The 12524-nt window shown below is 44.6% G+C and overlaps 1 pseudogene; it reads left to right on the forward strand.

Annotated features, from left to right (window-relative positions):
* Positions 1-2357: 2357 nt before the first annotated feature.
* Positions 2358-7498, forward strand: LOC117666123 (protein FAM200A-like; annotated as a pseudogene).
* The last annotated feature ends 5026 nt before the right edge of the window (positions 7499-12524 follow it).

Raw genomic sequence — 12524 nt, forward strand, 5'->3', positions numbered from 1 at the left:
TGACTGCCTTTACTGGACCAATGGAACCTGGGCATTTACAGGAACTTTTGGATGGGTGGAAAGGAGAGAAACTGTAGTGTGGATTATGTTTGTAATTTTATTTACCCAAAGCCATATTTCTAATGCATGCTACTGGGTATTTTTTACTATTCCAATTCTTTCAAAAATAAGATGCCACATGATGGCTTAGGAAAATTGTACTGTGTGCTAGTAAGTTATCTTATATCAAATCAGGATGATTAGGGGACTGGAAACTAAAACATATGAAGAACGGTTACATGAACTGGGCATGGCTAGTCTAGTGAAGAGAAGGACCAGAGGAGACATGATAGCAGTGTTCCAATATTTGAGGGGCTGCCACAGAGAGGAGGGTGTCAAGCTATTTTCCAAGGCACCTGAAGGCCAGACAAGGAATAATGGATGGAAACTGATCAAAGAGAGGTTCAACCTAGAAATAAGAAGAAATTTTCTGACAGTGAGAACAATCAACCAATAGAACAGCTTGCCTTCGGAAGTTGTGGGAGCTTCATCGCTGGAGGCTTTCAAGAAGAGATTGGACTGCCATTTGCTTGGGTGGGGGGGTTGGACTAGATGACCTACAAGGTCCCTTCCAACTCTGTTAATCTGTAAGGATATATTGCCCACAAGTTACTTGTACATACCAACAGCAAATTTCAGGAATTGTGATATAAGCTTTAGAAATCAGTTTTTGGTTCAGGAGTTACCTATGAGGTTACCTATGAAGTTCAGTGTTGTTTTTGCTGACTGGCAACAGCTCTCCAATGGTTCATGTTGGATTCTGTCCTGGCATACCTGAAGACATCAAGGGCTGGGAGTGAAAAAAATATGACATCGTCACCCATTCCTTTACTCCAGGAAGCTGTGAGCTAACAGAAAGTGTCAATTTGCCTAATGACTTCAGCACACAAGGAGAAGGGAAAGAGGCAGAGAGTCAAACCAGATAAATCTGGCCCCACGACTGAAGCAATTAACACCAGTATTGCTAAAGGCTCTAAATGTATTCATTGTGGGAGAGTACATGCAGCACATAGAGGACAGAATGTACTGATCTATATTGTTAGAAGGAAATTCTCTTTTGATTTGGGCCTGGTTCAAAGAATCAAGGGCAACAGCTTGGAAGAGTTTATTTGATAGCAAATAGGCAGCTTCATTATTGAAGGTGACCAGAAGCTAAAAGGCAGGGACAGTAACATTTATAAAAAAGTCTGTTCTTTGTCTGAGAAGCATGCAGACATGTGTTTAGCCAGTGTCACTATAGAAAGAAAAACTTAATGGGTTTTTATATAATTTATTGTTTTGGCGTTCACTGTCAGGTCAGGAGTGGCCAGTGTTTATGAGTGGAGTGGATGGCAAGTGTGGCATGTGGGCTTTTCCTTCTCAGACTTTTGCTGTTGGCTGTCGTATTTGGAAGATGAGAGGATTGGCAAAACTTGGTGATATTTATGGGCACCAACTGTATGACATGATGACTTAGCTAATCATGGAAAGCATCTTGATGGATCAATAACCATGCAACCTACAGTATTTTAAGATAATGCTGTGTAGTGTAGGAGCAGATGTAACTGTTTTCAGAATCATCTAAGTGGTTCTTTCAGATATGCCTGGCAGAATCTTAATTTGTTTTCCCACTGACTATATTGTGGCGTATCAAAAATTTCTTTTGAAATATCTTTTAATTTCTGAAATTTTTGATCCATTGAGATAGTAACATAGCTCATATTTGAAGATTTTTGAAACATAACATCTTTGGATAATGCCCTGTTTGGGAATTTTAGTCTTTTGACAGAAGTTGTAAATTAACTGAGAATTACATTGTAAAATGTGCTCTATTTAATTAGATTCTAATTGAATTTTTTTACTCCATGTCTGCTTTATTGTTCACTTGTTTGAAACTATAATGGTAAATGCTTATTTAGCCAGGAAAGAATAAACTATACAGATTAAACTCAAATGTGCTTGGGAGAAAGGTTCTGTGTTTTTAAAAAGAGACAGTTTCAGTACTCTGGGCCTTGAAGTCTTAACACATCCTTTTTCAGTACTATCCACAAAAAAATACTGTCAGCATTGGTGAGAAAAAAAAAGTGAGGAAATGTATAATGCTTTTAGCTGTATCTAAGCCAGAGAGAATACAAGGCTGCTCTAGAGCAATATGGGTCACGGCTGGATGCTTTATATAACCCAGAACCACAGAGAAAAACCAAAATAGCTGCCTCCCTGCTACTCAGTTAAGTCTCCCCCATCAGACATGGATAAAATTAGAGCAGGTGGTGACGTGCACCTACGTCTACATAAGGACTCTAGGGAGACAGAAAAAGCCAGGTTCGGGGCTCTGGCATATGCGGGAGAGGCTGCTGAGCCTTCAGGCAGAATCTGTTACTTGGGCAAATGTACATGAACTCAGAAAGCAAGAAAGGGGAAAAGGACAAGTTCAGGATGTGGAGTCATTCCTGCTGTACAGAAACACAGGAAATTGTGCTACTTACATCAAGCATGTACCAAAATATTGGCAAGTGCACACTGACCACAGTGATTTTGAAATTATGGATTGGAAATGTTTTATTAAATCTACATTAGAATTAAGGACATCTAATCTATTCCTATAAAACAAGCCTGTTGGAATCTACAGCAAACATAATTGGGGTATTGGCTAATTCTAATTAGGATACTCCTTGTGTTCCAGGATGAGGATTCCTGCAATGGATAAGACTTTTAAGAAAGAGGCAAAAATGCAAATTGCATCATGTTGAAAAGAAGCAGGCAAATTCTGAATATATTGCAAAGGAAAATGAGGTAAAATGGCCCAGAGACAGTATTAAACACTCTGATTTATACACTGCTCAAAAAATAAAGGGAACACAAGCAGAAGACATCTGAGATCTGAATGAATGAAATAGCCTTATTAAATGCTTTGTTCATTACATACAGTAGTTTTGTGTTCCCTTTAGTTGTTTGAGCACTGTATAAACTACTGAATGTAAAGAACAAAGTATTTAATAAGGCTATTTCATTCATTCAGATCTCGGATGTCTTCTGCTTGTGTTCCCTTTATTTTTTTGAGCAGTATAAGGCATATAAATGCGCTTAAGGCCAATTTCAGAGATGCTGGCCATAATTCTTAATGCCTTTAGGTATAAAATAATTGTTTTTGAAATTGAGGTCAAAGCTTATTAAGTGCCTATATATGTTTCAAATGTCAAATTTGAATCTCAGTGTTCCACCTTCAGCTTTGTTTCAGACTGACGAATAAAGTCTACAGCTGGATTCTGTTGAGATGTGTTATTTCAGTGGTTCCCAAAGTGGGCAGTACTGCCCCCTGGGGGGCGGTGGGATGACTTGGGGGGCGCTAAGAGGGAAGGGGGGCGGCAGCGGGACACTAAGGAAGGCACTAAGGGAGAAACAGGCTCAGGCTCAACCCATCCAAGACTGAGTGGCTGTAGTTTCCGACGTCCCGATATAGTCAGTTGACGCCATCACTGACTATTGGGGGCGAATCATTGGCCCCCACGGAGAGGGCTCGCAACTTGGGCGTCCTCCTGGATTCACGGCTGTCTTTAGAAGAGCACTTGATGGCCGTGACCGGGAGGATTTTTCATCAGGTTCGCCTGATTCACCAGTTGCGTCCCTTTCTGGATCGGGACTTGTTACGCATGGTCACTCATGCCCTCGTCACCTCCCGCCTGGACTATTGCAATGCTCTCTACATGGGGCTCCCCTTGAGGAGCACCCGGAGGCTCCAACTGGCGCAGAGTGCGGCCGCGCGGGTGGTAATGGGAGCGACATGGCGCTCCCATGTAACACCTCTCCTGCGCGAGCTGCACTGGCTCCCGGTGGTCTTCCGGGTGCGCTTCAAGGTTTTGGTTACCACCTTTAAAGCGCTCCATGGCTTAGGACCTGGTTATCTACGGGACCGTCTACTACCACCAATAGCCTCCCACCGGCCAGTACGCTCTCATAGAGAGGGACTCCTCCGGGTGCCGTCAGCCAAACAGTGTCGGCTGGCGACCCCTAGGGGGAGAGCCTTCTCTGTGGGGGCACCTACCGTCTGGAATGAGCTCCCCCCAGAGATACGGAGGATCCCGGATCTGCGCACCTTCCGCTGCGCTGTGAAGACCTTTTTATTCCATCAGGCGGGCTTGGCCTAATCTCTTCCCTTTTTTAAATATGTAAATTTTAATCTGTTTTTAAATTATTGGGGTGTTTTAATCTGTCTGGGCCAAAATGATTTAATTTGATTTTATCTGGTTTTTAAATTTTTTGTATCTATGTATTTTATTGTTTGGCTGTTCACCGCCCTGAGTCCTTCGGGAGTAGGGCGGTATACAAATCAAATAAACTAAACTAAGAGGCAAGGGGGGGTGGCAGAGAAGTGCTGGAGGTGGGCTTGTGCAGCGTTGGCCATTTATCTTCCAGGTTCGCAACCCGAAGCTCAGATCATCAGACTAGCTGGCCAGTGTGGATGTGTGCACCAGAAACTGAAAGTTTGTTTCCCGCCACGCGCATGCCCACTGGGCAGCTCCTCTTACCACATGTGCGAGGCTGAATTGTTGGATGCTTTCTTATTGTTCTCCTTGCTGCTCTGCTCCTCACCCAGTTGACTGCCGTCGCCTTCCTAATTTTTGGTAAGTTGCAGGTGGGCTGCCGCGGGGGGTGAGGGCCTGGGGGTGTGTGGCATGGCTGGCTGGCTGCTGCTGCTGGTGCCGTGCCGCTTAGGAAGGAGGAGGGCTGCGGGGGGGGGGGGAGGCCTGGGGTGGGTGGCAGGCCTGGCTGCCCAGGATCAAGGTAGGCTGCCATGGGGGGGGGCGGGCCTGGCTGGCTGGCTGGACACATACTAGCCATCCCGGGAAGGCCTCTGGTGACATCAGGGTCGGCGGCAAAGCTCCTGATTTCACCGGGCTGCAGCACAAAACGTCAACAGCTGTTGCGCTGCCGCCTGCACTGCTTGCTTGGAGCTGGTTTGGAAAGGGAAAAAATGCAGCCAAATTAGGTGGGACACACCCCACCCAGATTCCTCCAAACGGGTCTCTCTACGGTAGCCTCCCCACTGAAAAGTGCTTCCCACTTCTCCTCTACCTGCATGCTATGTTACAAGCTCTGCACCCAGGTAGCGGCCAGTGGCCCTGGGTAGTGGTGTCTTGTTGGTCTTGGAGGGTGCAACAGCATGGAGTAGAGAAGCGGGAAGCGCTTTTCGCACTCCCAGCTCATTCGCTGCAAGAAAGAGTGGGCGCTCAGAAGAGCGGGCTACGTTTGGGTGGGCGATCACTTTTGGGTCGCGTAGTTCAGTGCAGAGGCTACCGAAGGGAGACCCATTTGGAGGGATCTGGGTGGGGCATGTCCCGCCTAATTCGGTTGCATTTTTTCCCCTTTCAAACCAGCTGCAAGCAAGCGCTGCAGGCGGCAGCGCAAGAGCTGCTGAAGTTTGCGCACTGCTTGCTTGGAGCTGGTCTGGAAAGGAAAAAAACTGCAGCTGAATTAGGCAGGACATGTCCCACCCAGATCCCTCCAAACAGGTCTTCCTTAGGTAGCCTCCCCGCTGAACTATGCAACGCAACAGTGAGCACCCACCCAAACGGAGTGCATGCTCTTTCTTGCAGCTAAGGGCACGAAAAGCGCTTCCGGCTTCTCTACCTGCATACTGTTACCGGCTCTGCCCCCCCCCCCCCAAGACCAACAAGACACCACTTCCCGGGGCCATCGGCCACTACCTGGGTACAGAGCCTGTAACAGAATGCAGGCAGAGGAGAAGCAGGAAAGCTTTTCAGCGGGAAGGCTACTGTAGGGAGAGCTGTTTGGAGGGATCTGGGTGGGGCAGTCTCGCCTAATTCAGCTGCGTTTTTTCCCTTTCCAAACCAGCTCCAAGCAAGCGGTGCAGGCGGCAGCAGAACAGCTTTTGAAGTTTGCGCACCGCAGCCCATCCCCTTACAACGGTAAGAAAGAGGCATTCGGAGAAATTGGGAGCTTTGCCACAGACCCCAATGTCACCAGAGGCCTTCTCGGGATGGCTAGTATGCGGCCAGCCAGGCCTGCCGCCCCCCTGCCGAGGATCCAGGTGGGCTGCCATGTGTGTGTGTGTGGGGAGCTGTTGCCGCAGTCGTTGCTGCTGCCGCCATCATTGCCGCCACTGCTGTTCCGCCAGGAAAGCCAGGGCCAGTATCAGTAAGAGTTTGAAGGGAACTTGGAGGTCATCTAGCAACCCCCTTCTCATGCAGGAGGACTATACTAGGGATTCGAGCCACCTTTTAATTCTAGACACCTGCAGCCCATTCCTGCCTCCTCAGGTGTTGGAGCGTGTGGGGGGGATGCTTTTCAAGGAGTCACAAAGTGGGCTGAGAGCAGAGTCATTCTGACAGTGTCTTTTAAAATTGCTTGAAAGAGCAATTTCCCCCTAACAATAATGGTTTGTATACTGTGGAATAAAACATATGCTTGGAAAAAGTACTTGCAAAACTTGGACAGAAGGAAAAGAAAGGCAGGACTGGACTCATTATCAGTAGCTAGTAATTCATTGTTATCAGTGACTCCCACTGATTCTAAACTCATTTTAAGACTGGGATTGGTGACTACTGAAATTTAAGTATTCAACACTGGTCTTAGAAATCTTTGAGAACCTGCAGAGGTGAAGACATTAGGTGGCCATCAGTCATTACCTTAGTGATGAACTCAAAGAGATCAGGCATGACATTGCTTATTTATCAGAACTGTTTGCAAAGTTCAATGAAGTGAATTTGCAGTTGGAAGGAAATGAGGTCAATCTTATTAAGGCCAAATTTGTCATCTCTACGTTTATTTCAAAATTAACTCTATTCAAGCGCAATGTAGGCCGTCGCGAGCTATACCAATTTCCGAGCTTGTCCGAGCTAGAAGAGAAAGGTAGGATATAAGATGATCTGCAAGGTTTTGGACATGCTGCATAAAGATATGTCTGAGCGATATCAGGGTCTTCTTTTGATGGAAATTCCAGATTGGGTGATAAATCCATTTTCAGATACTGAGGAAGATGGGGTAGTGGAGGAGGAACAACTAATAGAGCTGCAAAATGACATTGAGCTGAAGCCAAAGTTTAAGAAATTGTACCAAGAGTTTTGGTTACAGAAGAAAATTTCTGATCGCTATCCTGCACTATGGACAGTGGTTAAGAAGCTCCTTGTTGCATTTGCAACATCATACTTGGTGGAACATGGTTTCAGTGTGGTTATCCAACTTCTCTCCAAGCAAAGAAATCGACTCCAAATTACTGAATGTGGTGATTTAAGACTCCTGCTAAGTGACTTAAAACCAGACATTGGGAAACTGGTATCATTTAAATCAAGCCCATCCATCACATTAAGAATTTACTGAATAGTGAAGTAGTTACTAAATTTTACTGAGTTTACTAAGTTAGTAGTTACTAAGGTTCTTGATAAATTACTATCAGACTTTGAAAATCTGGTATCACTGGATCATGTTCAACAATTTTGTTGAATTAACAAAAGATTTTTAAATTGGATTTTGAATAAATGTGCAATTAATTGTTTCAGTTTTGAATTTTACTGTTACTATCTTCCTTAGTGGGTCGTGCAAACTGCTATTCCGAACAATGCTATTTATAGGGATGGGGATGGGAGGCTCTGAGGATGAGTTTGTAGCACCAAGGGGGCGGTGGACTGAAAAAGTTTGGGAACCACTGTGTTATTTCAAGGGAAATAAAACACCATTGTTCAGAACTGTATTGTGTTGTTATGGTGCTGTGATGGCGAACCTATGGCATGCGTGCCAGAGGTGGCACAACGTGCCCTCTCTGTGGGCATGTGAACCGTCAACCCAGTTCAGCTCTGCCTGCATGCGCGTGCGCCTCCTGCCGGCCAGCTGGTCTTTGGGTCTCTGCTGTGCATGCAGAGGGGTGGGGGGCATGGACGCATGCATGGGGGCGGGGGCGGGATGCATGCTCAGAGGCTGCATGTGCATTGCATTTTGGCGGTTCGGGCACACGCTTTGGGCACTCAGTCCAGAAAAGGTTAGCCATCACTGTCTTAGGTGGTCTTTAACTAAGGAACAGAGTAGTTTCATTTTGTCTTTCTCTCTCTCTCATGGGACGAGGGAGCATTCATCCTGGGACTGGCTAACTTCTAGGTCAGAAAGTGCAATCCATGAAAACTGGATGGTGGATCTAAGAAAAAATAAGTTGCATAATTAAAATCCTGATTTTTGTTTATTGGACAATTATCTCAATTGTGTTCCATTGCCGGCCCAAGTTTGCCTTTATTTGTTTTCCTATATCCTATTTCCTTCTGTGTGTTCCTGATAGGAGAGAAGTAGGATTAAAGGAACCTCTTCGAATTAGTTGTCCAATTCTTCCTGAAACTGTCTAAATTAAGTCATATTACTTAGATTATACCCTGGTAGTCTCTTCGTATATCAGTTTCATCTTAAAGCATGGTATACAGAACTGACCATACTGCAATATTGTTTTGGGATTTGGCCAAAACAGAATAAAGTGAGTGATCACCTCCTGTTATTTGCAAATTGTATTTCTGCTGATGACTTATGGTGGACAATTCTCACTGCCCTTTCAGCAGCTTTCAATATCATCAACCATGGTGTTGGAAGAAAACTCCAGTCCATTTCCAAGCTGGAAGAAAGGCGGTGGAAATAAAATGGAGGCTGGTTGGAAAGAAGGACTTTTTTTATTGATGAGCAGAACCAATACAGCATGTAGTTCTGGGACAGCTGACAGATTGTTTTGATGAGTACATGGATTTTTATAAGGTTCTGAGATGCTGCTAGAGGGTTGTGCAATGTAGAGACCCTGGTGTCTTTTGCTATTCTACCGAAATGGTGGTGGGTTAATCATATTATGTCCTAAAGGTCATGTCTTATTCTTAGAATTTGGGTGGGGGATATAAATGTTAATTCCATCAACGAGTTGAAGGTGTTTTGTTTGTGAATAGGCTGGCCTGGATTTCTTAATGGGCACAAAATATCCATCTCTAAAGACTTCAGACATCTACTGGAGGCTGTTGGGACTGCTTTCTGTCTTTGTTAAAAAAATTTCTCCATTTCTCCTTTGGGGAAATATAATATTCTGCCTCTTTTAATATTCTCCAAAATATTTCATTCTCTGGGTGGGGGCTTTTTACAATGGTATCCTTCTGGACCAGGGTTTGTAAATGGGAAGCACACTGTTATGTTGCTTTTCCTTTCTCTGTGAATGGGTTTTTTTTTTTTAAATTTGATTTATATGCCGCCCTTCTCCGGAGACTCAGGGCGGTTTACAATGCGTTAAGCAATAGCCTTCATCCTTTTGTATATTTATACAAAGTCAGCTTATTGCCCCCACAAACTCGGTCCTCAATTTACCTACCTTAGAAAGGATGGAAGGCTGAGTCAACCTTGAGCCTGGTGAGATTCGAACTTACAGTAATGGCAGACAGCTGGTGTTAATCACAATGCTATCAGTCTGCTGAGCCACCAGGCCCTTTTTAGTTTGTATTGGTGGGAGGGGAACTATCTAGCTATAAGTCTGCTTCCCCACTCTTTTTAAACTACACAAAACTTGACATCTGTTGGTATGGGGTAAAATATCAGCATGCTGATGATACTTAATTGTACCTCTCTACTCTGGATTGACCAAGTTATGCTGTCAAAGTGCTCCATGAGTGTCTGAAAGCCATGAGGTTGTGAATGAGGAAGATTAAGTTTTGACTCAATTCCAGCAAGACCAAGTGGTTATGCTTTTGGGTGCCTTTGATCTTGGGGTGAAGATTTCCCAGCACTGGCTCTGGAATGGGTTGTACTCTTCTGTCAGAATTAGTGTATTGTTTGGAAATTTTCCAGGATTTAAGTAGGTGGCAGCTAATGAAGAGGGCATTTGTACTATTTTAGCTGGTTTGTGAGGCTCCTTGGTGATTTCTTGGTAGGGCACTGCAATGCACTCTACATGGAGCTGCACTTGAAAATAATTTGGAAGCTGCTATTGCGCCACAATGCATAAGTGTAGGTAATTATGGGAATACCAGGGTACATTATGTAATATCACCACTTCACAATCTGCACTGGCTCCTCATTGTCTTCTGGTTGCAACCCAAAGTGCTAATTATCATCTATAAAACCTACATAGTACAGGATTGGTAGCCCTGATTATTTCTTCTTGTTTTACTCATTATTCCAGATTACATGCTGCAGATTTATTTTAATTTTTTTTGCATCAATTGCATCCAGTTTGACTTAGGAAACAAGCCTTTTCTGTGGTAGCCTGTCCTCTAAAATGATTCCCTCCATCCCAATATTTGATTGGCCCAAATCTTGCTGGTCTTTTGGAAAGCATTACAAACTTGCTTTCCCCCAGAGTTTTTGGGTCAGGTGTTAGATGTACCTGTCTTGGGAATGATGTGGTAGCAAGCCAGAATGTATGTTTTAAAAATTTATTGATCATTGTTTTTAATATTTTGCAAACTGTCTAGAGTTGCTTTGGCAAATGGACGGTCATATAAATTGTCTAAATAAATAAAACCTGTATTTTCCACTTAACTAAAATATGCAAAAGTAGAAGCTCTACATTTCTAATATGCTGATAAAAATATGCCAACTAAGCCTTATGATCTGAAGCGTTCAGCTGTCTTTGCTGGTGGAAAAAGTAGCAAAGAGTCTTACTCATACAGTACCGCCTAATATAGCGGAGGGTCTTTCCAGACTCTGTGGTTTCCCTGGAGAGAGGGGGGGCGGAGGAAATCAACTACTAACATAGCTATCTAGCTGATAATATCACCACTTGTATTGTTATTTCTCTCATTCCATTCACTAGATACATAAATTCCATTAAACATCTTTTCTTGTTCAATAAAGTTTAATGTTGTTTATTTATTAGACCTCTGTGTTGCCCATCTTACCTAGAGGTAATTGTGGGTGGCTATCATATTTGTTCTACCGCTGGTTTGCATAATTAAGATGAACAATCATGCTTACCTCGTTATTTATAAACATTGATTATTATAAATGTAGAAATCTCTAAAGCTCAAAGCTTCAATGTACATAAAATAGGAAACTTACAACAGATAAAACCATCAAACCTTTTGTTCCTATTTCTTTCAAATCTGCAGAAATATACTTCAAAAGGATGAAAAGAGTTAGTCTGTGTTGGATATGTATCTTTCCCAGATCTTTTAAAGCTCTTCTTGAGTATTGATGTTAAAAACAAACATTTTTTCTTAGTTCTCCTTCCTGCTTTTTTAAACAGTATGAGTTAACTTCCATTGCCTCCTAGGGCTAGGCAACAGAAATCCTAGGCCCGTGATGGTGAACCTATGGCACAGGTGGCACATGGAGCCATTTCTGCAGGCATGCAAGCTGTCCCCCTAAGTTAGCTCCACTGCGCATGCGCGCATGCCGGCCAGCTGATTTTTGAGTCTCAGCTCACAAAGCGGGAGACGCGCATGTGTGCCCATACCACCCCATCCCTTCCAGGAGTCTCCATGTGGTCCATTTTGGATGCCAGGTAAGTACAGAATTTGCGCGGAGGCTCTGGGAGGGCAAAAAACAGGCCTACTGGAAGTCCGGAAACGGGCTGTTTCCGGCCTCTGGAGGGCCGGAGGAGGCTGTTTTCGCCCTCCTGGAGGCTCCAGGAAAGCCTCCAGAGCCTGTGGAGGGTGAAAAATGGGCCTACCGGAAGTCCAGAAATGGCCCATTTCTGGCCCCCAGAGGCTTCAGGAAGGTCTGCTAGACCCAAACAAGGGATGTGTGTGTGGGGGGGGGGTCATGTGCCAGGGGTGGGTTCCACTTACCTTTACTACCGGTTTGCAGCGGGAGCGCGGACGCTTCTGCGCATGCAAATGATGACATTGTGTCGGGTGGATGCAGCCTCCCACCGGTTTTACTACTGATTCTATAGAACCGGACTGAACCGGGAGCAATCCACCACCACTGTCACGTGCACTTGTGCAAGGGGGTGGGGAGCACCGGGGGGGGGAGAGTCACATGCGCATGCACAGGGAGGCAGGGCAGCGTGAGGGGGGAATGCGTGCGCATGCCCAGGGGCAGTGCATGCATGGGGGGAATTACATTATGGGTGTGGGCACGCACATGTGCTATCGTGCGCACTTGCGCTTTTGGCACACGAGAAAAAAAAGGTTAGCCATCACTGTCCTAGGCAATAGAATGAGTGTTAAACTGGTGTTTCCTGCAGCCTAATGTTTAAGCATAAATGCTACTAAAAACCTGTTTATAACTCTTAGGGAGTTTTTGTCAATGTGGATTTCTCTGTGTACTTAGACAAGTCAGTGCCTAAACATATGTGATTTGCTTTTAATATGGGGGGGGGGTATCTGTAGCAAATAATATCTCCTCAAGAGGAGAATATATCAGGAGCCAGTGTCAACTGTGGCTAGTGGGGGCCTTTGCTCATGATCACTCATGCCTTAGTCATTTCCTGTTTGAATTACTGCAATACTCTATATATGGGGGCTGCTCTTGAAGACCACCCAGAAGTTACAATGGTTCAGAATGCAGCAGTGAATGTAGTGTATAGGTTCACC

The sequence above is a fragment of the Pantherophis guttatus genome, chromosome 1 (assembly GCF_059756535.1).
Source record: "Pantherophis guttatus breed Tessera chromosome 1, ASM5975653v1, whole genome shotgun sequence".
In the NCBI taxonomy this organism is placed as follows: domain Eukaryota; kingdom Metazoa; phylum Chordata; class Lepidosauria; order Squamata; family Colubridae; genus Pantherophis; species Pantherophis guttatus.